The 22471-nt window shown below is 40.8% G+C and overlaps 1 protein-coding gene and 1 non-coding gene across 2 annotated transcripts in view; one reads left to right on the forward strand and one right to left on the reverse strand.

Annotated features, from left to right (window-relative positions):
- LOC139698710 (insulin-like growth factor-binding protein complex acid labile subunit) overlaps positions 1–22471 on the forward strand; it is a 1245847-nt gene that overhangs the window by 553616 nt on the left and 669760 nt on the right. The window lies entirely within an intron of this gene.
- On the reverse strand, positions 10081–10156 carry TRNAT-GGU (transfer RNA threonine (anticodon GGU)). The gene has a single exon. It is a non-coding gene; the product is annotated as a tRNA-Thr (tRNA).

Genomic DNA, 22471 nt, shown 5'->3' on the forward strand with positions numbered 1-22471 from the left:
GTTAGATAATATTTAGACATGAAAGAGGAAAAGCATGCATTGATTTGATCAAAAAATCCGGATGTAGAATTAGCAACTAATGGAAAAATCCCTTCCCTTTAAATCTTCTCTAACTGTTTTGTTAATAATTCAATAGTTTTAACACCAATAATTAACGAAGAACCAATTGAAGTAACTATCCCGTGAACGGATAGGTACATGAACCTGTTGAGCAGTATGGATTGTTTAGGGCATCGCTTGTAGATGTAACTGGTGCTTGCACCCCATGCCACACACCTTTTTGGTGGATCGTGGGGTATTTATGTTGATGTAGAGCTGTGGAAGCTACCCAGCACCTTCACGACTCGCCTAGTAGCGATTGAAGAGTAGAAAAAGAACGTGGTGAGGGAATTTAACCCTGCGTCTGGCACTCGGGATTTCTTCAAAACCGTCTCCTTCCTCACACTCCCCTCCAAACCCCCTCATTTCAACCCCCCTGCTCGACCCACCCAACTCCGGAGGCAGCTGCAACGTGCCCATTCCCCCTACCAAATATCTCCCTCCCTCCATCCGCTGCACCCCCTCTCAACCCCTTTTTTTTACTCCCCATTCTCCGCCCTCCCGCCTTGCAATTTCCCGCAGGAAGAATGAGTAGGGAGAAACCCCAGGTTTTGCCCCACGAAGAGCCGACAATTGAAGTTCACAAACCGCAAGGATATCGGATGCGACCGCATAGTCGGGGGTTTTAAGGATGGCAGGAAGGGAAGGGCGGGCGAGGTGGGGAGAGGGGAGGTTGGCCGGGAGGAGGAGTGGAGTTCAGGTGGGAGAGAGATGTTGGGCTAAGCGAGGAAGGCGGAGCGGTGGTCTTTGTCCTGTGTTTGATGGTGCGAAGCCTCCATCCCTGTCCCCGGTGGGGCTCGGGGGGGAGGCGAGCGGACGAGGAAATAACCAAACGGCGTGCCCAGATGGAAGGATGACAGTAATGGCCCATGGACTCCCCAGGGGGGCCTTTGGTCGGAGGTGGGCCCTGCTCCCAATGCGCCGACTACTTGTTACCAGACTGGCATTTTGATCGTACAGTTAGGTTGTACTCGCAAGGCGCCTTGGCCATTATCCTCCGTCTTCCCGAATGGATGAATCTCTCACTTCCTTCATTTTCTTGAGCTATAGGGATCAAGGAAGGCTCTTTAATTCATCTACGCCCTAAGCCATAAACTGATTGTGCCCTCATGTGGACGTGTGACCAGGGGCTGTTAAGTCCCCAGCCATTAGTATCATTACAGTAATCAACCCGAGTGTTGGATTCTTATTTTAGAGTAGAGCTGACTCAACACTATGCCCTTTATAACGTGTGAAATTCACGCATAAGGGTGGTGTGGGCAGTACCTTTTCCTGCGACGCCTATTATTTCCCAGGAAGATCTGGTGCCCGAGGCCCTACCATCACCCGAAAGCGAACCTGTACCCACCACTCAATAGTCAAGCATTCTCATCAACTGAGTAATCACGTCTACTACATCAAATCAGTGAAAAAAGAACTAATTAACAATACAATGTGCCATCAGTAGAATTAAAGACTCCATCGTTCCGACTGGATATTTAAAAAGACTGCGCAAATTTAGTGAGATGCATGTAATTGCAGGTCTCATTTTGGATTGAAATGGCAAAAGGGTAAATAATGGAAAAGGTTTAAACTAATTTTTGTAATTTTAATGGAATCAAATGAATAAGGAAAATGGAATAAGGTGAATAAATTATATTCTTAACAGTATTTCATTCAGGTTTATATACCCTCTTACTATCCATGTTCAAAGGGCATATATGCGTAATTTTTGGTCCAACTTCCATTCCATTGCTTGTCTTATCGCTTGTCAAATAGATGTATTACATCGTAGAAGTCTAAAAATTGTTCAATCTGTTTGCTACTTGTGTAAAAACGGAAGCCGCGTTCTTTTTTTATGTTAGAGCATTTTTCTAATTTAGAGCTTATTAGAGCACCTTTATGAATCACTGTCTACTATGTTTCCCACAGTTTTATATTCATGAAGTTTGAATCGACGTATGTGATGTATCCTGCTGTTTCCGAATTAAGATAAGGAAAGTGATTCCTTAGATCGCCATTTTCGGAAGTCGGTTTTGCTAAACTTTCCATTTTGTTCTCTCCTGCGTCTTTGTTTGGTTGAGATTAAAATTATTTCCTTTACTGGCATTATGATCGCATAATTTGTAATTCTCCGAAAAATCTAGTTGTGCACAATTTCTTTATGCTTCTATTGGCTCTCAACCCAGGATATACAATTATAATATGGCACTTTCTGTTCGTTCGGAATGGTAGGTTCGTGGGTAAGATGTAACTGCCAGCATTAAAGTGAATCTGTTTCTTCCCGAAGATAAAAGTTATATGCAAGCCGAAGCGTGAAGTAAAAATTTTCTATGGCTTATTAAAAAAGCCTTTTAAGTTATCTCAGAGCAGATCTTATTTCGAATTGAGGTTAAAATTAGTATTTATGTCTCTACACAAAAGCATGCTACATCTATAATCGCTGCACAAAAGACGATCTGCTTCAAACCTTAAATGGTGTTAAATGAATCCATGGATAATGTGCCCATTAAAGGTAGGCAAGGTATGATTTGGACGGTAACTACGACTATTACCTTCTGTGTATCTTGAGCATTAGACGGATCCTTCCTCACCAATTCCCAATTGATCTTCCAAATGACCATACTGACCGTGTACATTTTTCTCCCAGTGACTACTAGTCGGTAAGTACACCTGGATTACCGCTAGGTTGTTTGTATCTGCTTCTACTGCTATCAATAGAGTTATATCACTCGCCTGCTTCTTTTCGATAACCTTCTCTCCAATTTCTTATCCAGTACCACAGGTACTCCACGTTGACTCACCCTCCCTCACTTAAATTACTGTATAACTATCGTGCCTTCTGTAATCCGTTCTCTCTCTCTCTCCTCCTCACCTCACACAAACCTAATTTATCTCTCGTATACCTCTTCCATTTTACTCTTGATGTTTTCTACCTACCCTGTCCCCATAGTCGTCCCAAAATTCCATAGCCTATACTAATCATTGCGGTCCTATACTGCGGATTCTTTTGCTTTCTCTCCTTGTACAAGTATTTCATGTATTGATGAGCGTAGAGATCTTGCCTCCCACTATACCAAACACAGCACCCAGTCCCTGTCAGCGACTCCAGTATTTGCTAGGATTCATATTCACTTTGCTTACGTTCATATATTTCATGGGAAAGAGAAATGAGGTAATTTTCTGTCGCCTTTCACAATTGTGTTTTTAAAGAGACACTAACACAATAATGGCCGCCTCACTGGGGTCAAATGCCTCGTAACCGCCTTATCTTGGGGCAAACTCTGCGTGGTCTACGTTGCATCTGACATCTACTCTACCACTTACCTGGCATGGGGACGCCCTATGAGAAGCAATTATCGTTGCCCCTGCCAGTACAGCTCGAGGGGTAAACGGAATGCGCAAGCTTGGTTATGTGTATTTAACATAAATTTCAATGAATCTATTGATCTAGGGTCAATATGTGTCGATGATAAGACGAAATAGTACATATTTTAGATATGCTGCGAGAATAATGTTGTTAATATGAGCTATATAGCGATTTTGATGATTTCATAATTAGTAAATGCAGGCTAGAGCGATATGACAACTTTTCTTGTGAGATGCCATTCGGTAGCATTTGACGACATCGATGATAGATTCGATATTTACGATCAAGTCGAAATTCAATATCAGTCATTTGGAAGATCTGAACGATATTTTCACTAATGTCGATGTATATCAAATAGACAATATTGCTCATTAGGATTGATTTCTTCAATGTGGTCAAAATTACTTGATGCATGGGATATTTCTAAATAATGGCAATAATTGCCTTTGTGTTGATGTTTCATTGAGAACTAGTTACTTGATTAATGCCGAATGTCAATATTAGAAAATTTATATCGCTAAGGATGTAAAGTCGTGGCCTATTTGTATGTTAGCATGCAGACTCGGGGCGTCCGGTAAAGAGAAGTCTTCCCCTGGCTCTTTCTCCGAACAAGCGAGTGCTTAACTCCATGTAACATCATCCCCCATTTCCCCATCCCCCTCCCTGCCTCCATCCCCCTTCCGTTCCTTTATCCTCGCCTTCCATCTCCCATGGACTCCTCTTCTTTTATCTCGCCTCCCTCAAGCCGCTATTTTTCCTTCCCTCTCGATTCCCAACCTAAGTCCTCCACGACAACGGGGTCAAACCATGCGAGTCGCCGGGGCGACTGCACTTCCTTCCACCTCGAGGGAGGCGATGAATTGGATGGCGTCATGTATCACCGTGAACATCCAGCGGAAGGGGCTGTTTTTCGTTTGGCGAGCTGGTGGAACCGAATCGAAGGTAGAAAAATTTAGCTGAAGAAAATTTACCTGTTTGCACTCATAGCATCTTAAACTACTCTTTTGAGAAAATCCGCAAGATTTGTTGAAAATTACCGCGAGAAAAGAGCAAGCTTTTAAGGGTATACTGGAGGAACTACGTAGCCACCAGTAAAGCAAGCAAAACTAAGACTTTTACAAGGTTAAAGGTCACTCCAATATATTTTTGACCCCTAGATATTCATTAAGGCCCCTCAATACGTTGGCAAATTAAAACACCAGAATAAAAAAAGAAAGAAGGCACCACCACGGACAAGTTCAGGTACCCATTCTTCTCCCTCGTATAATCGTGTCGAATTCAGACATACGCACTTCTACAATTTCATTTTAAAACTCAAATTATATACTCGAACAGACCAAGTCCACTCAAAACCTACCGCAACCGGTATAATAACAATAATAATATTAACATATCCTGAAATGTTTAAATATGCAAACATATATTCATAGTATTTGTAACTGCATATCCTAACATAAAAGACTGGCGCTCTAATTATTCTCAACACAAGCTTATGGCTTCTTGTGGGGTATCCTATATGTGTAGTAATAGTACGAAATAATGACTTGGGCTCACAATCAGTATCAACAGACTGAATACAAAGATGGAGATTTAGGGGAAGGACACGATAGTTCCAAGGAATCTATGGGTTTGCGGACGAATCAGAATGAAGATTTTTTCCGAATGAAACACAACTGAAATTAAGGGTTTTACGAATGGAGAGCTAATATTTGGACTTGTGAATCACAGGATTATTATGAATAATTTTAACATATGGTTGTTCCACATAGGAATGTATTAAGACGACTCAGGTAACGACCATTAAGGTGTCACCTGGTAGCTCATACTTTTCCTTCTATAGTGGGAAGGGGTGGGTATGTAGGTAGGGATAAGGACGGAGATGCCATTGGGAAAGGAGTTGGGAATCCAATGAGGGGTGTGTGAGGGCGGAGGGAAGAAGGCACTGGGTTAAAAACGGCCCGCCATCGAGCAGTGTGACTGTGAAGGGATTAGTGGAATAGGATGGTCGGGAAAGGTTGAATGGGAGGCAAAATGAATTTCATTTATCATTTTACTATCTGGGTTAGCATAGCATTTCCATCTATTTGAGAGCGTCAAGGTTGGGTGCCTTAGTTTCAGTTTGCAAGACGTCCGGGATGAAGCACTTGAACGGGCGTATGCCAACAAATTTTTGGCGATGAGGAATACCATATACCTGTTGGTGTAATATGTGGAATGTTACATGAGGAGCTTCCAAAACTTCATTTCCTGCACGTTATCTTATGTTATCTTCTTTCTCTTGTTTTTCCTCCTTAAAAATCCACTTTTGCCATGATAATGTGAAATCATTAATTCTCGAATTTGTGAAAATTTCAGCCAAAAAAATGTTTTGGGCATTTTATTTTTGTAATTGGAACAATATTGGACATCAAGTCCATGCTCTTTTTTGGGAGTAATTCCCTTAGAATCTTATTACCTGAAAAATATAAGAACGCTAGCGATCAAGAAAATTCTTATCATCGCCTAAACTATACCCCGCAAGTCGCCTCAAGGGTATATGGCGGGGGGTGTTAGGGTACCAGCTCTGTATACGTAATTGTTAATTTATTAATTTATTTGAATATACAATGTGTTAATCAATTAATTGTGCTAATTTTAATATGAAATCAATTTTGCGAACACATCATGTTAACCTGTATTTGCATGGAAAAAGATGCTACCATGGCACGTCACATTACACATTCTCCAGTTAACTTGTAGAGCTAGGTGCAGATGAGTATTTTTCATTTTTTTTGTTCATTTTTCATTTCTTCATTTCATTGGGCTTAGTCAAACACACTGCCTTCACTAGTCGAAAGTATTTAGAATTCCGTACGAAGTGTAAGCGTTCAAAAATTGTCTTCATTGGTAGTAGTAGTAGTTTTGAGGGGAGGCGACCGACAGCTAAGGTCATTTGCGCCATAGGGGAAGGACAGGAAAGGATGAAGGGTGGAGAGAAACCCGGCGTCGGCATTAGCCTACTCTTTGCGAAAGGCGCCAAGGGGTCCGCGGCTTAACGTCCCATCCGACGGACGACGTACTCACTCAAAGTGCCCTCCACAAAGCACCTCAAGTTAGGGATCGAGATACCTCTGAAAAATATTCAACACCGCCGGGATTTGAACCCGCGCCCTCAGGGTGGGAAGCCAGTACGTTAGCCCCCGCACCATCTCGATTCCCCGTCTTCATTGGTATAGGCTGAAATGGTAAACAGGTCATCTTGACAATGCATACATTTTTTTTTTTATAAAATAGCGGAAGTTGGCACCTAATATAGAGATTATATCTGTGAAAACAACTACCCCATAGAGTTAATCGCTTTTAATTTGGTTACCGTATCAGAGGTTGAATAATCCGGAGAAAAACTTATACGTGATTTTCCATTCGAGGCTTGAGAATATCCTTTAATGCTACGCGTCCTGTACAACTTCTTTAGTGAATAAGAAAGGCAGTCTCAATCCCCTTTAAATCCTTTTCAAGCCATGAAACCCTTACATAAATAAGTTCATTGCTAGACACATGACGAGGAATTTACTGCGTAGGGAAGTTTCATCAACTCAAAACAAAATTTTGCTCCATGACCGCTGCGAATAAATTAAAATTTTTATTATATTTTCGGTAATGAATATTTGAGGTCACGTAATGAATCACTCCCTGACTTCTTTCCTGAAATGCGCAGTGAATTAAAAATGCTAGAAGTTTCTCCATCCATGTATCCAGTTCATTTCCATACTTCTCGGGTCTTATGATTTATTTCTCAGAGACGCATTTAATCACGCAGTAATTGACTGCAGGCCTTAGGAATGCCTAAATTAAGGGCATGCATGGTGATAGAACATGATAAAAGCACATTTATTGTTGTTCATCGGTCCGAAAAGCAGAAAACTTGCGTCTCGTCTAAGTACAAATTTCAATTTAGAATTGGATTCCAGCAATATTAAAAGTTCCAGTTCGTTAAAATTTTACTTGACACGGATCGGACACTTCCTCACCAAGTTTCGTCATAATCAAGAATTCTCCTTAATGTATTCACCAGGTTTGTAAATGACGTTATTCAACCATGAGGAGTGCTTTAGAATATGATGTCGTGGAAATGTTCATCATTTAATTAATATTTGTGAATAATTAAAAACTATATTCTGTTATTAATTTAGTATGTCATGATCACTTCCATTATTGTGCCAGTTTGTGGCGCTAATACGATAAAATTCTGGATTTTGGTTTCAATATAGATAGCAAGTCTGTGAATAGAATAGTGCTAGCCTTGATAGCCAAGCCGGTTAACCGACCGGTTAAATACCGCAGCAGTTATATATATAATCACCATCATCATCATTAGTATTTCAATCCTAAGATTGATTTACTACAGCCTTTTATTCTTCCATACTTAGTGTTAATTCCCTCACCCTCTCGTAGGTTCCATGTTTTACATGCTTCTTAATTTGCCTTAATGAACTTGTCTCTTGGCCTTCCTCACGGGATCTTCCCTTCAATTTTTCCTTCTGTTATGTTTCTACCTAACCTATTGCGGCTCAAGGTATGCCCAGTCCATCTAGTTCTTCTTTGCCGTAGAACTCTCCTTATGGTCCTTTCCTCTTCTGCTCTTCTATATACTTTCATCGTTCCTCACGTGAGGAACTTGTCTGTCTATTCAATCTTCAGAATTTTCCTCCAGCACCATGTTTCAAATACTTCTATTCTTCATTGGTCCACTTTTCCAATATTCCATGTCTCCGAGTTTCTGTGGAGTGCCATACTCCACACGAAAGTTTTGACGAACTGCTTCCTTGCTTGCAATCTTGTGTTCTCTGAAAATAGTAGTTGCCTCTTCTCAATGAACGCCTTCTTTTCTTGGGCTATTTTGTTCAAGATAAATATGATATTACAGTGAAATGCACTCATTTTTACCCAATTGCCGTTTAATAGTTGCAGATAATTTGTAAATAATTTGTTGTAAATAATTTGGTGATCGCTTGACTTATGAGATAATTTCCCGTGTAAATTGTCAAGAAAAATCTTTTGCTTCCACAAAAAGTATCAGATTTTTGATACTAGTTTGAACTGCTGCATCGTTTGTTCACGATTAAACACCAAAAAAACCACGATAGCTCACCCGTATTTCTCTCTAGCTCTGATTTTAGCCTGAACCATAGTAGCATAAATGTGCCTTCACATAAATATGCGTCTGTGGTAAAATCGATCATTTAAAATGATTCTGGCTCTAATGTGTACTTTTCGTGACCACAGCATTCATTATCATTATTGTTATTTTTTAGTGAACCGTTTTAAGTAAGTTTTTCAAATAAGCACAGTCTGAATATGGCTACATTTCATAGCCTCACCAAAAAACCAAGACCTTTTCAACGACCTGACGCGCAACACCACAATCAATTGTTCTTAATATTGGCATACATTCTGTCTTCTTTTATTACGTCCAACATGCTTACTACTGTCGGTTGACATGCATACTACTCACTGTCCTACGTTCTCCTGCTCCCCAATCAAACTCTTACCACAAGATTTAGTTGGGAGTATTTTTCATATTTAAGCCCGAAGTGCGTTCGCGGAAAGGAGAAAATTAATCAGTTTTACTCGCACTCACTGTTTGTTACCATTGGGAATTAAATTAAAGACGGATTATTTCCCTTTTAAAGCTACAGTCTAAAACTTTGCACCAATCTAATTCTTGGATCTTAATTATATTTACTTTCGGCCCTGCGGTTTCTGGTCCGCAAATGAGAAGCTGAGAAATTCAATCTGGGCCCGCGAGCTCTCGGGCGAAGCGATAAATCAAGTCTGAGAGACCGTTTGTCACTAGCCAAAGCAGATTTTGCCCCATTCTCACGCTTCGCACTCGCTTCCTGTCGCATGTCCTCCCCATTCTGAATCGCCACATCCCCTGCCATGCGTAATGACTAAGGACGGCGACTGGCTGCCTTTTCGGAAATTTTCGTGCAATGAGCATCGGGTGAAATGTCACATTTAACCATATTCACTGATGCACGCTTTCCAAACGAAAGGCGAAGAGACGCGAAATGCTTGTAACATTATAAAAGCTATTCGCACGTCGGATGTGAATCTTTAGTTTTCGTAAATAATGTGTAACCGGCTCTTGCGCTAATATCACTGTAGTGAATGGGGATCGAGAAGGTTCAGTGGCTATCGTACTGGCTTCCCACCCAGTGGGCCTGGGTTCAACCCGCGGCGGTGTTGAATATTTTTCAGTGGTATCTCGATCCCTACTTGAGGTGCTTTGTGGAGCGCACTTTGAGTATGCCGCCCGTCGGATGGGGCGTTAAGCTGCGGACCCCTTGGCGCCTTTCGTAAAAAGTAGGCTAATGCCGACGCTATGTTTCTCTCCACCCTTCATCCTTTCCACTCCATCCCCTATGGCGCAAATGACCTCAGCTGTCGGTCGCCTCCCCTAAATAATACTACTACTACTACGAGTATATATATATATATATATATATATATATATATATATATATATATATATATATACTCATGTATACAGAAACATATATAAGGAAAAGGGATAGGAACACGTATAAAGGACGAACACAATAGAGGTGGGGAAGGCGGAATCGAACGGATCACAAGAGTAAAAATATTTCCTCAACCGGGACTCGAACACCGGATCTTTCCACTTACCGGGCGGATGCTCTTAACCACTTGAGCTATCGAGGATATGTAATTTACCCTGAGATCCGTGGGTCTTATATGTCGCCAAGCGCCCCGATTCTTTAGCCAAGAGATGGCGTCAGGGGGCTGTTTCACCCACCAAAGGAGAAATAGACAATACACAAGAGGAAAGGGCAGTGGTTAGAATTCATACAACATCATACAGGAAAAGAACAGTGCGTTTCGTGGCACGCATAGCCAGAAGAAAGAGATGAGCCACATTGGCCAAATACACATTCAAACACGAAATCCCGCCAAACGGCGAATAAATACTCATGTATACAGAAACATATATAAGGAAAAGGGATAGGAACACGTATAAAGGACGAACACAATAGAGGTGGGGAAGGCGGAATCGAACGGATCACAAGAGTAAAAATATTTCCTCAACCGGGACTCGAACACCGGATCTTTCCACTTGCCGGGCGGATGCTCTTAACCACTTGACCTATCGAGGATATGTAATTTACCATGAGATCCGTGGGTCTTATATGTCGCCAAGCGCCCCGATTCTTTAGCCAAGAGATGGCGTCAGGGGGCAGTTTCACCCACCAAAGGAGAAATAGACAATACACAAGGAAAGGAAAGGACAGTGGGTTAGAACTCATACAACATCATACAGGAAAGGAACAGTGCGTTTCGTGGCACGCATAGCCAGAAGAAAGAGATGAGCCACATTGGCCAAATACACATTCAAACACGAAATCCCGCCAAACGGCGAATAAATACTCATGTATATTTCCTATCCCTTTTCCTTATATATGTTTCTGTATACACCGGATCTTTCCACTTGCCGGGCGGATGCTCTTAACCACTTGAGCTATCGAGGATATGTAATTTACCCTGAGATCCGTGGGTCTTATATGTCGCCAAGCGCCCCGATTCTTTAGCCAAGAGATGGCGTCAGGGGGCAGTTTCACCCACCAAAGGAGAAATAGACAATACACAAGGAAAGGAAAGGACAGTGGGTTAGAACTCATACAACATCATACAGGAAAGGAACAGTGCGTTTCGTGGCACGCATAGCCAGAAGAAAGAGATGAGCCACATTGGCCAAATACACATTCAAACACGAAATCCCGCCAAACGGCGAATAAATACTCATGTATATTTCCTATCCCTTTTCCTTATATATGTTTCTGTATACATGAGTATTTATTCGCCGTTTGGCGGGATTTCGTGTTTGAATGTGTATTTGGCCAATGTGGCTCATCTCTTTCTTCTGGCTATGCGTGCCACGAAACGCACTGTTCTTTTCCTGTATGATGTTGTATGAATTCTAACCACTGCCCTTTCCTCTTGTGTATTGTCTATTTCTCCTTTGGTGGGTGAAACAGCCCCCTGACGCCATCTCTTGGCTAAAGAATCGGGGCGCTTGGCGACATATAAGACCCACGGATCTCAGGGTAAATTACATATCCTCGTATATCATAGCTCAAGTGGTTAAGAGCATCCGCCCGGTAAGTGGAAAGATCCGGTGTTCGAGTCCCGGTTGAGGAAATATTTTTACTCTTGTGATCCGTTCGATTCCGCCTTCCCCACCTCTATTGTGTTCGTCCTTTATACGTGTTCCTATCCCTTTTCCTTATATATGTTTCTGTATACATGAGTATTTATTCGCCGTTTGGCGGGATTTCGTGTTTGAATATATATATATATATATATATATATATATATATATATATATATATATATATATATATATATACACACATGTACACACACACATATAGGACGTGGTAATCCAGGGATATAGAGTTGGACTACTAACCGCAGGGATCGGGTTCAATACCCTATGGCACCCTCCACCTAAGCTGGGTGGTATTTCTGGTACCAGTTCTTTCTGGAAAACTACAGGTAGCACAGGGAAAGGAATTCGTCCCCTATCTCTGACGTGTGAACTTCACACGCCGCCGGGTTAAATACTGGGTGAACTCTACAATCAACTACCAAACCGACCTTCGGGTTGATTACTTGATTTTTGTTTTTTGTTTAAAAGAGATAGACTGCAAATTTAAAGTGTCTCTAACATCATTATATAATCCTTTGTAGGGTGTTTGACATGAATGACTTAATTTAGGTTATGTTTCTGTTCAGCATTAATTATTCCGAATTTTCTGCATTCTCTGACAGTATAGGAGCTCGTATTGATTTAAATAAATACGGATGTATATATTAAATTATCTGTTGCAAAAATATTTTTTGCATATTCTTACCTGTCTATTTAACATATTTTCATAATGACACACGTACTATAACGCATGCTGTGTATGCCCTTTCCATAATCTACATTAAATGAATCCCATAAATTACCATGCCAAATAATAATGCATGTAATTCCTGTACTTTTATTTATTTTCGATGTATATGCTTGAGTATAAAAAAATAATATATTATCGCCTTTACTTAGGCAATTCTAATGGAATATAGTATCATTTTTTGAGTAATGCGTGCACGAGGTGGCTTTAATTGGTTCCGGAAGTGAATAATTAATGTCGCTCGAATGAAATCTCCAAAATTAATGAGATCGATTGAAAACCTTAACAAAGAGTGTCTGCTTTGTCCACCGTCATGAATAAGGGAAGAATTCAAGCGCGAAATCGAAAAGTTCGACGACAAAACATTGCACCTATGCAGTAATGTACGGTTTAATTTAATTAGTGCAACATTTTTTGATTTCTTTATTGATTTCTGAGGTTAATTAATCCCAATGATTAACAAATAGTTACAATTTCAATATGTCAATAACATGAAATGATGTGACCATGTGTTAATTATTAATAAATAATATATACATCTAATTTCTCACAATACCCCACCAGCAAGCGTGGGGGGGGGGGAGGGGCGTGGTGGGGGTGTTGAGGAATCGGCCATTTCTGCGGAAAAATAAGTTCGTTCATTTAATTGAATGCATTGCGAAATATTTTTACTTCATTTTATCCATGTTTTTCAAAAACGAGAGTTTGAAAAATTGTGCTCTTCCCAGCATCACAATGCAAGTGCCGTCATTTGCCCGTGGTGCTGCTATTACCTAATAATGCTTCACACCCGACATTTGGGTGGGTATGCAAGGGGTGATAAGGCACCATCCTTTTGCATGCAAACATATTACCTCATGCATGCATTTGAGCATATTTTAGCTACAACACAAAAATACTCGTTCCCATTAATATCGTACAATGATTGGTGTAGAATATGACCAAAATATTACACTTCAGCCTTTTAGTTAACATAAACTTGGTTTCGATTTTGCCATGATTTCGCATGGCTCGGGGAAAGAATGAGTATTTCAATCTCTCTGCGACGGTGTCCATCCCGGTGGTCGGATCAACTAATATGTGATTTTGTGCCTTATTACTAATTAATGCCCTCGGTATGGTAATAAAACTTAGGTGTCCTATACATTTCTAAAAGTTTTTCTTACCTGATTTATTCGTGATTCAAGAGGCTCCCAACCTAATTCTTCTAGCACACCAGTGATGCCTACTCCGTTCTTAGCCATTTTTTTTAATTTATCGCACAGTGAAGATTTTCTGTTAGCCCTATCCAATTCCATACCTAACGTATTTTTCCATTTATTCCAAATACGTGCATGCCACGTATTGCAAATATGTGCAATATATGCGCGAACTGATGCAATCTGGCGGTCATGACGCGGGCTATAGCCCCCGCCCACTAGCGGCGCTAGTTGCATGAGACCCAATAAGCCGTCTGTCCTTGGCGGATCGTCGAGCTGTGCGTATGGTGCCAGTAATGTTATTTTCTGTTGCCCTTATTTTTACTGTTTGTCGAAAATGGAAATGGATGAAATCACGGACCAACGAATCAACATAAAATATTTGGTTAAGTGCACTAAAAGTTATCAATAAATCACTTAAATGTTGACACCTGTTTACGGTGATAACCCTCTGAAGAAAACATCCGTTTTCAAGTAGATAAAGCTTTTTCAAGATGGCCGACGACACGTCACGGATGGTGCAAGGCCGGGATGGCCTACAACCACCTGTGTTGACGACAGCATTGATCGTGTGCGGTCCCTTGTCCTTACTGATTGTCGAAACACTGTCTGAATTATATCTGATGAACTTAATTTATAAAAATCAACAGTACGCACTATTATAACGGAATATGGTGGATGGATCCTCCACCATGACAACGCACCTGCACATTCAGCATTGATTGTTCGCCAGTTTCAGGCAAAAAAATTTAACCCACATCCTTGATCATCCTCATTCGCCAGATCTTGCCCCCTGCGACTTTTTCCTATTCTCAAAATGCAAAAATGCGATGAAGGGACATCACATGGAAAGTTGTGGACACAAGCAAGAAAGAAACGACGACAAAACTAAAAAGCCTAACTGCCGAGGACTTCCAAGGGTGCTTTAAATAGTGGAAAAGAAGGTGGGATAAGTCCATAGTCGAAATGATCCACCCGCGTAAGGAATGGAGAGTACTATGAAGGGGATAAAATGGATGTAGACTAAATATTGCAAACTAAAGTTTTTTGGCCTCAGTTCGCGTATTTATTGGACAGAGTAGTATTGATCAACTAAAGTGTGAAGTGCCGCCTCTCTCGATCATTGTACGAGCTCGTAGGTTTCTCGTTGTTCGTAGTTTGCTAGTTGCTCGTAGGTTCCTAAAACCCATAGATGATACGTGGATTCTTTAACATTGACTAGCTTTTTCATAGATGTGTGTGCCTGTAAAAACTAAAAACCATCGTAATACCTAAGTATTTGATCTTTTCCAAAATTCGTTACTTTATCTTATTCATTTTACTATTTACGTCTTGTATTAATTTTTTTTCTATTTCAACCCTTCAGTGCTAAAAATTTAACGTTATTTTATTCTAACCCCCATGCCGTCCGCCACACCGATATCCAGTCTAAATCGTTCAACAGCAGTACGATATCTTCCGGTATCCGTATTAGTCTCTAAATCTTTGTGCCGTCTGCAAAAAATTCTAAGAATTTCCCCCGCTACACGCCCTAGCGGTGGCTTGCGGGGTATTGTAGAGAAGTAAATTGCTGTTCACGTGTGGAATTAAGTCTTTAAGGTATGTACAGTTTCCAGTGGCGAGATACTGAAACTCTTTAATCCCCTTGTATCAAACTTTTTAAAAATTAAGTTCGATAACTATTAAGTTCCTTCAGTATCCTAGCAGGGATTTCGTAAGGACCTGGCAGTTGGTTTGTTTTATACACTTCAAAGATGTTTTCTTATTCCTTTCTAAAGTAGTAATATGCAGCACATGTGTGCTTCAGGTGTTTTAGGGACTTATTTATGTGGATCAATAGTTTTTTATTGACGCGCTGGATGAAATTATTTAGAATATCGGCCTTTTTTATGAAGTAATGACAATTATACCATTTTCTCTCTTTAAGGAATGTACAGTTGTAAGTATCCCATCCATATTCCTGAAGTAAGACCAAAACTGATTTGGAGTTATTCTCTAAATATTCGCATAAAATTTTGCCTCTAAATCTACGTAAGTAAGGCTGCGCACAATCTTTTCAGTGTTTTGCTTGGAAGTCTACGAATTTAATTGCTTTTGTTTTTTTATCTTTTGATGATAGTAATGCACTGGGTTGAATGAATAACTTATATATTCATTTAGTAATACTTGATGAAAATCGAATCACAAAAAATGTAGTGGAGAGAATTGCACGGTTTGGGATGTCGGGGAAGGCCAAGAACATCATGCAGGAATGTAGAGGAAGAGATTCTCTTGGCAAAGAATATTAAAAGGCTTAGAAACAGAAGATAAAATGTTTATACATGTATGAATGAGAGAGAAGGAATGAACTCCTTCTCTTTCTTGAGAAAGGTGGCTTGTACCACCAACAATTCGAAAACTAGTGAGTTTCTTTTACCTTTTTGTGTTTCTGTATTTTCGTCAATGGTCGCTAGTGCAAACTTCACATACATTTAATAATTTATATATACATATCTATGTATGACGGCGCGTTGATGCATAAAAGACTTGCGACCTAACATCCCATGCCGCAGGCCCTTGCGGCAGCTTACAACGGAATCTTGTAGATGTAAATGATAATATCCCAAAAATGAGTCATGACCACTCGTCTCGCTCTCCTCTGATCCCAAATATCCCCGCAAGGTTGCCCAATAGGATTGGAGTTCACCCGTGGAAGGAAGGAAGAAAATCTATGCCACCTCTAACCCTACTTCCTGGATCCTTCCAATGTTCTTCCGAGTACCTTAGCCGCGGAGTCTCCTTTCGCATTCCTCTTTCTCGTCGTCAAGCGAGCGAGCTACCCTCATTTGATGAAAACGGAGGAGCTCCTCGAAATGGGGTTCCGCAGCGCCGCTCTGTCTCTGCACCGGGGGATTTCACGTAGTCCTCCGTTAGCCTCGCTCCTTACTTTGGCGTGTAAAACTCGGATCCACTCGCTGACCTCCCATTTCCCGGCAACGTGCGACTGTTTCATGAATCCTCTCACACGGCTGGGACCCGCGACATCCATAATTCCTTCCTCCCTTCACTCGTTTTCTCTCTTTCCCCCTTCTCAACCCCTCCGCCGAACGCAAAATACTGTTTTTTAAAACGGTTTCCCTGTCCGCTCCATGCGAACGAGCACATCGGCACTTCTCGACGACCCTTCCCTACTCCTTAGAAACTCTCTCTGTTAACCGGGAGGGGGGGAGAGTGGGAGGACGCGACACGACCCCCAGGGAGGAGGCGGGGGATGGATAAGAGGGAAGGGTTTTGTGGGGGGGGGTAGGAGAGAAAGACCCTTTTCCCATGCGTGAGGAGATCCACGACTTAGCCAAACAGCCTTCCTCCATCAAGGGACCCACCCACCCTCACCCCACCTTCCCCCCCTCCTCCTCTCAACCTCCCACGCCCCTCTCTCCACCCGTTGCGCTCTTTCGCTCTCGAATCTGCCGCCGGCCCTGGCCCGTGAAAGTTACGGCAGAGGTTCATTCGGGGAGAGGGAGGCAGGGACGGGACACGCCCCGTTCGACTCCCGCGAGTACCATCGCTCTCACTCTCCTCTTACTTATGGAATCACCAGGGAAAGAAGGGGAAGATAGCGAGATAAGGTGAGGAGAAGTAGCTCTTAGAATTCCACGGCCCAAGTTCAGGTAAATTTTTCTAGTTCGAGGAAAAGTTTCGGCAACAATGAACCGGCAACGTGAAATTTTTAGAAAAGGAATACATTTGGACTTCTCTCGTTTTTTTGTGTACCAGTTTTGATTAGAAAATTGCCACGGCTTTCTATTATCCCTATTTCTTCTGAAGGTAAGAATTATTTGAGAAATTTCATAGGCTCAAATGATAAAAGTATCACTTTTTACGATAAATCCATTCTAGAATACACGAACTGTATTGCTATTCATTGACTTTAAAATACAACGAAATATAAAGAGCTTCTCTTCATCCATTGCTCGCATTTACAGGTAATAGGTGTATCAGCGGTAATCCTGGTTTGGTCATTATCCGTAGGCGTTTGGATTTGCTTTCGGCGATTTGAGGATGGTTAATACTAGCGGTTACTTAGGCGCTTATATGCAATTTATGGTTTATTTGGTGCGCATAATGCGCTTATTTCCTGCATACACTCATTTCTCATTGTGTAAATTACACTTCAATCTTCTCCCGACGTCAATGTGATAATTTAAATATTTACATTTATTATTAAATTGATATTTATGCATCAATATTTTACGTTATTTTCTGACATTTTCGAGGTTTTAACTTCAAAATGCTAACTCTATTAAACATTCCATGCGTAAAACAAATATCCAAATTAATCCACGTCATCCTGTACCCACATTTTGTTTGTATGTATTTGGCTAGCTCTTTTGATTTTCATTGAATTGAGGAAAGTGTCGATGTACGATGAATTCAGGAATCTAAAATTAACTGCCCCACCGTTTTGACAAGCTTAGCCATTTCATTCGAATTCCCAGTTTTCCAGCCGGCTGATTCAACCAGTTTCATTGCTCACGTAAATTGGAGTCCTTAAAAATGGGGCACAATTATCCGCGCGCACGTGAATTTTCCGAGTAATTTTCCTGTGAGTCTATTTCTAAACTAAATCCCCAGAAACTGGAACTAGGTGGCGTGGGGAGTGCATGTCACTGTGGCGACCGTTGTGCCACGTGCCGGCAGTTCCGCCCGGGAGTGGGCTTGTGTGTGTTGGGGCGCGTGGGAGTCAAAAGTCTCCTGGGCTTCCAAAGGACGCAGAAAAATATATACTCCATGCAAGCACGATCTTCGAGGGGGGGGGAAGTGGGGGGGAGAGGGGTAGGCAAGGGTGCAAGTCGAAGTTCGGACATTTGCCATGGGAAAATTTAGACCGACGAATTAAATTATTCGGATTCGTGTCGGAATCGAGTTAAAAGTGTTGCCATAGACACTCACCTTGGATTGGGATGGCGTCTGTTTCCCTCTGACGTTGCGCAAAGCCGTTCCCATTTCAGAATTTGGATGAATGTTGTTTCGGGGTAGCAGGGCTAGGTTGAACTAACCCGCAAAGGTATCAGTTGTCTGTATCGCCTGGGATGTCTATCAAGGAATACGTACATTTCCAGGGAAATCCCGCAGAGAATAGACAGGTCAGGAGGCAGTGATAAAATATGAGATATGATTTGTTAATCAGGGCATATACTCGTACACTTACATGCCTACATGCTACCTTGTAAGTCTCTGGCAGAGGATGTGTCCACATCAGGCGTGAGCAGTACACATCTACATTCAGGCTGTAGAAGGAGCTGTGTATGCGAAGCGATGCGGTCAAGTGCCATGCATATGTCAGGGCTATGTGTTAAAAAACGTCTCCGTCATATTATTCATTGAAAAAAAATTGATTTTAAAATTCTTTGAAAGGACGATTACTAATTATAGTGAAATCAAGCAAAAAAACAGAAAGAGCCTTCCAAAACCTGCATCTGCACCATACCGTGCAAGCCGCCGCAAGGGCATACGGCGGGGTATGTTGTACCTCTTGTAAAACAAAATAAAACAAAATAAAAACTATCAATAGTAAGCCAATTCACACTCACAGCGGCGTGAACCGGTGAACCATATTCTAGGGACCATCTTTAAATATCAACCGTATGCCTTTAAAACAATGTTCCTACTATTTCAAGCAACATTGAAACTACTTGTTGTATAAACCGCGTAAGGATTTGAAAAAAATGAAATTTCAGAACCTACGAAAACAGGTAATAGGTAGATCCTGCAACTAAGTGTCACTTAAAGTAACTTGCAGACTAAAATTTAATAATTTAATCAAACATACCAAGGATTACCTGATGTATATAGGCATACATGGGTATGGGATGGGATAAATGTTCACTAAATTCTGAGATGCATATGTATGTTAGTTGATGATATGTGTATTTGCATACGTGTTAGTTAAAAAGGTTTTTGCATGAATGTATACACCACTATAGGGGTGTTTGCATAAATATGTTGATTTTTCATGTGGTTTTGTTCTCTTTTACGGGTGGTAACCTAACACCCCCCGCCATACGTCTTTAAGGCGGTTTACGGGGCATTATGTAGATGTAGATGTACGTATATGTCCACCAGTGATCAGTGATTTGATTATTAGCTAATGTGTATACTCAAATGCATTGTCTAAACTAATATTATGCATATACAGCTTCTACACATCCTTGCAGCGGCTTTCAGGTATTACGTAAATGTAGACGAGGAGATTATTTGAGGCCATAATGTTGATTGTATAGTTCGCTAATTGTGTAGATATAGATTACATAGTCTTGTCATCCATAAAATAACGGAACTTGAAAAATGTAATATAAGTCTTCAGAGAGCTAGTTACTTCGGAAACTGATTCATATTTTAGGGTATTTAACAGTAGTAAACTTCTATACTAGCTTAATATCAGTGATCTACCATGCCATTATAAAGATAAATAATGTCCAAACGAAACGTATGTCTACATGATCAGAGCTTATTCTTCTCTGATATGTTCCCCAGTTTTTCCCAGTACGGTCGGATGCATAGTAATTAATTATTTTCACAGGTCATTTATTTTGTGGAAGGTAATATTTGGTAAAAGGAAATCAATATTGCATTGAAATTAATATTACTAACTTCATTGGGAGTTTGTTTAGAGTTTGTAGTTGACTTCTCGCGTATTTGTAAGTTGAGTTTTTTTAAACACAAATAAAACATTCACTTTCAAATCGTGAACACTTCGCTGGCTTCCGTCATGCTATCGTCTGTATCTATATGTTTTCTCTATTTCCTGCCAGCTAAGAATTTCTTCCTCGAATAAATCATTTCCCAGAAAATTACAGTTGCTCTTACTTACTTGGCCAATGTTTTGACAAATACAGAATTCCGTAAACATTGAAAAGAAGAGATGTCCGTTTCTAAGTTACCAGAACGTTTTTCACTTCAAACCTAGTTGCATTTTTGGGCATGTAAATGAATTAAATGCGATAAAATATGTAATTTACTGTAATAATTATATGTATTGGCTACAGCAAATGCTCTGATCATTGATTAAAGTAATGGATTCGATCACAATGCCACGAAATCTCAATTTTGTCACTATTTTTGTGCTAGGATGGAAAATATATTTCCTAAATGTCAATCTTTTTACTCATAAAACGAAAACGAGAATACCATCATATCATGAGAGATTATCCCAGAAAGTAATTTTCGACGCCAGCGAAAGGGAGGGTCTCATATTTTGGGCGAGTCGCCCGGCACCAAAAGCGCTTTTGTAGGACGATGCAAGGTGCTAATGACGTGATAAGCATCAGTATGCACCTTCAAGTGAAATGATCAGTCGGTTTTGAAATTAACATCATTAAATTTATTTCATGGCACAGATTGAAGAATAAAAAAATAAATGTACTAATAATATTTTTACCCGATAAAAATTAGATATTACGGGAGAGGACGGGGTCGTATTTTTAATTCCCAGAAAAAAGCGTTTAAATTATAATAAATTATGTCTTATGTTTAAAATTCGCTCCCAATTTGCCAACCCTATGAATGAAAACTTGCCAAATCATATTTGCGTTTCCTTTTCTAAACTAAAATCACCGTTTTTTTTAGGAAACCATCCGTACACTAGTAACCCATTTAATTTAAATTTCCTTAAACCATTGTACTGTTACTTGTATCAGCTGAATAGTTGAGTTACTAAAATATAGACAACAGCAGATGAAGTGGAAGCAGTAGACTATAAATTGCGGTCTGGCTAGCATCCTTGAAGTAAAGAAATGTTAAAATTTGAATAATAACATTTATGCTACTATCGCATTTCTTCCGAAGTAATACGATTATTGCATGCATTTGAAAAAGTATTATGGTAGTGGCATGTGTCTTTTTTTAGGTTGTTTTTGACAAGTTCCTGATGTCACCCAGGAAAGTATGGCTTCATTATGTGAGACTCGAATGAACCGGATACTTTGGGCATTTGGTAACTTAGTATTTTTTAAGAATGTGTTACTACTCAATACTTAATATTTCTGGAATAAAAATGAAAGAAATAAGTTTTATTTATTTCAGTAATGGAATAAAATCGACATTCCAACTCTCTCTCTCTCTCGCGCTCAAACTGTACGCCAGTACAGTATTTGCACTCTAGTATTACTACTTGCAGATTGTTTGCAGGCAAAATACGGACAGAATGAGAGAACTATTCCGGAGTGTACACAATTGAGCTTGGGAGCGGTGGTAGCTTAAAGGCTTGACCAAAGAATGGATACAGCGTTGTTACGTAATGATCTTTCTTGAATTGCGGCAACGTGCGAAGTTACTTCAGCTGTCTTGAGTACTAATTGGGTGGAGCTGCTCTATCCTCGCGGGTATGTAGCTCCCGAAGCCATTTAATTATAGGATAGCCCGAGGCGGCCGCCGTTTTATCGCTAATGCTACTGGGAGTTATTCCGAAGTGGTCGGAATCGTGATGGCTGCCGACGGCGACGTGTTGACTCAGGTTCAAAAATTGTCCGTAATGCCTTGGCGTAGTGCGGACGGGAGTATGGCTGGGATTTTGAAAATGCATGCGGGCCGGTCACGAAGGGAATCGTCAAGGGAATGGGGGTCCAGAGAGGGGGGGTAATGAAAGGAAAGGAGTCGGAGAAAGGGTGGGGGGGGGTGGAATTAGTCGGATGGGGAGATTAAAATTGCGCCACCGCTGTGGAGGGAATAAGGCGAGGGATTTGGATTGGGACATAGTGTCGGTCAGGGTCGAAGCCTTTTAGATCTCCGAGGAGACCCTCTCGGACACGTACAGGACGCCGCTTGCTCTTTTCTTCCGCACTCCTCGTCCTTCCTCTCTCCCTCTCGGTACACCCAGTATAACC

This window comes from Hetaerina americana, unplaced genomic scaffold (genome assembly GCF_022747635.1).
Source record: "Hetaerina americana unplaced genomic scaffold, ioHetAmer1.1.p SCAF_9, whole genome shotgun sequence".
NCBI classification, from domain to species: Eukaryota; Metazoa; Arthropoda; class Insecta; order Odonata; family Calopterygidae; genus Hetaerina; species Hetaerina americana.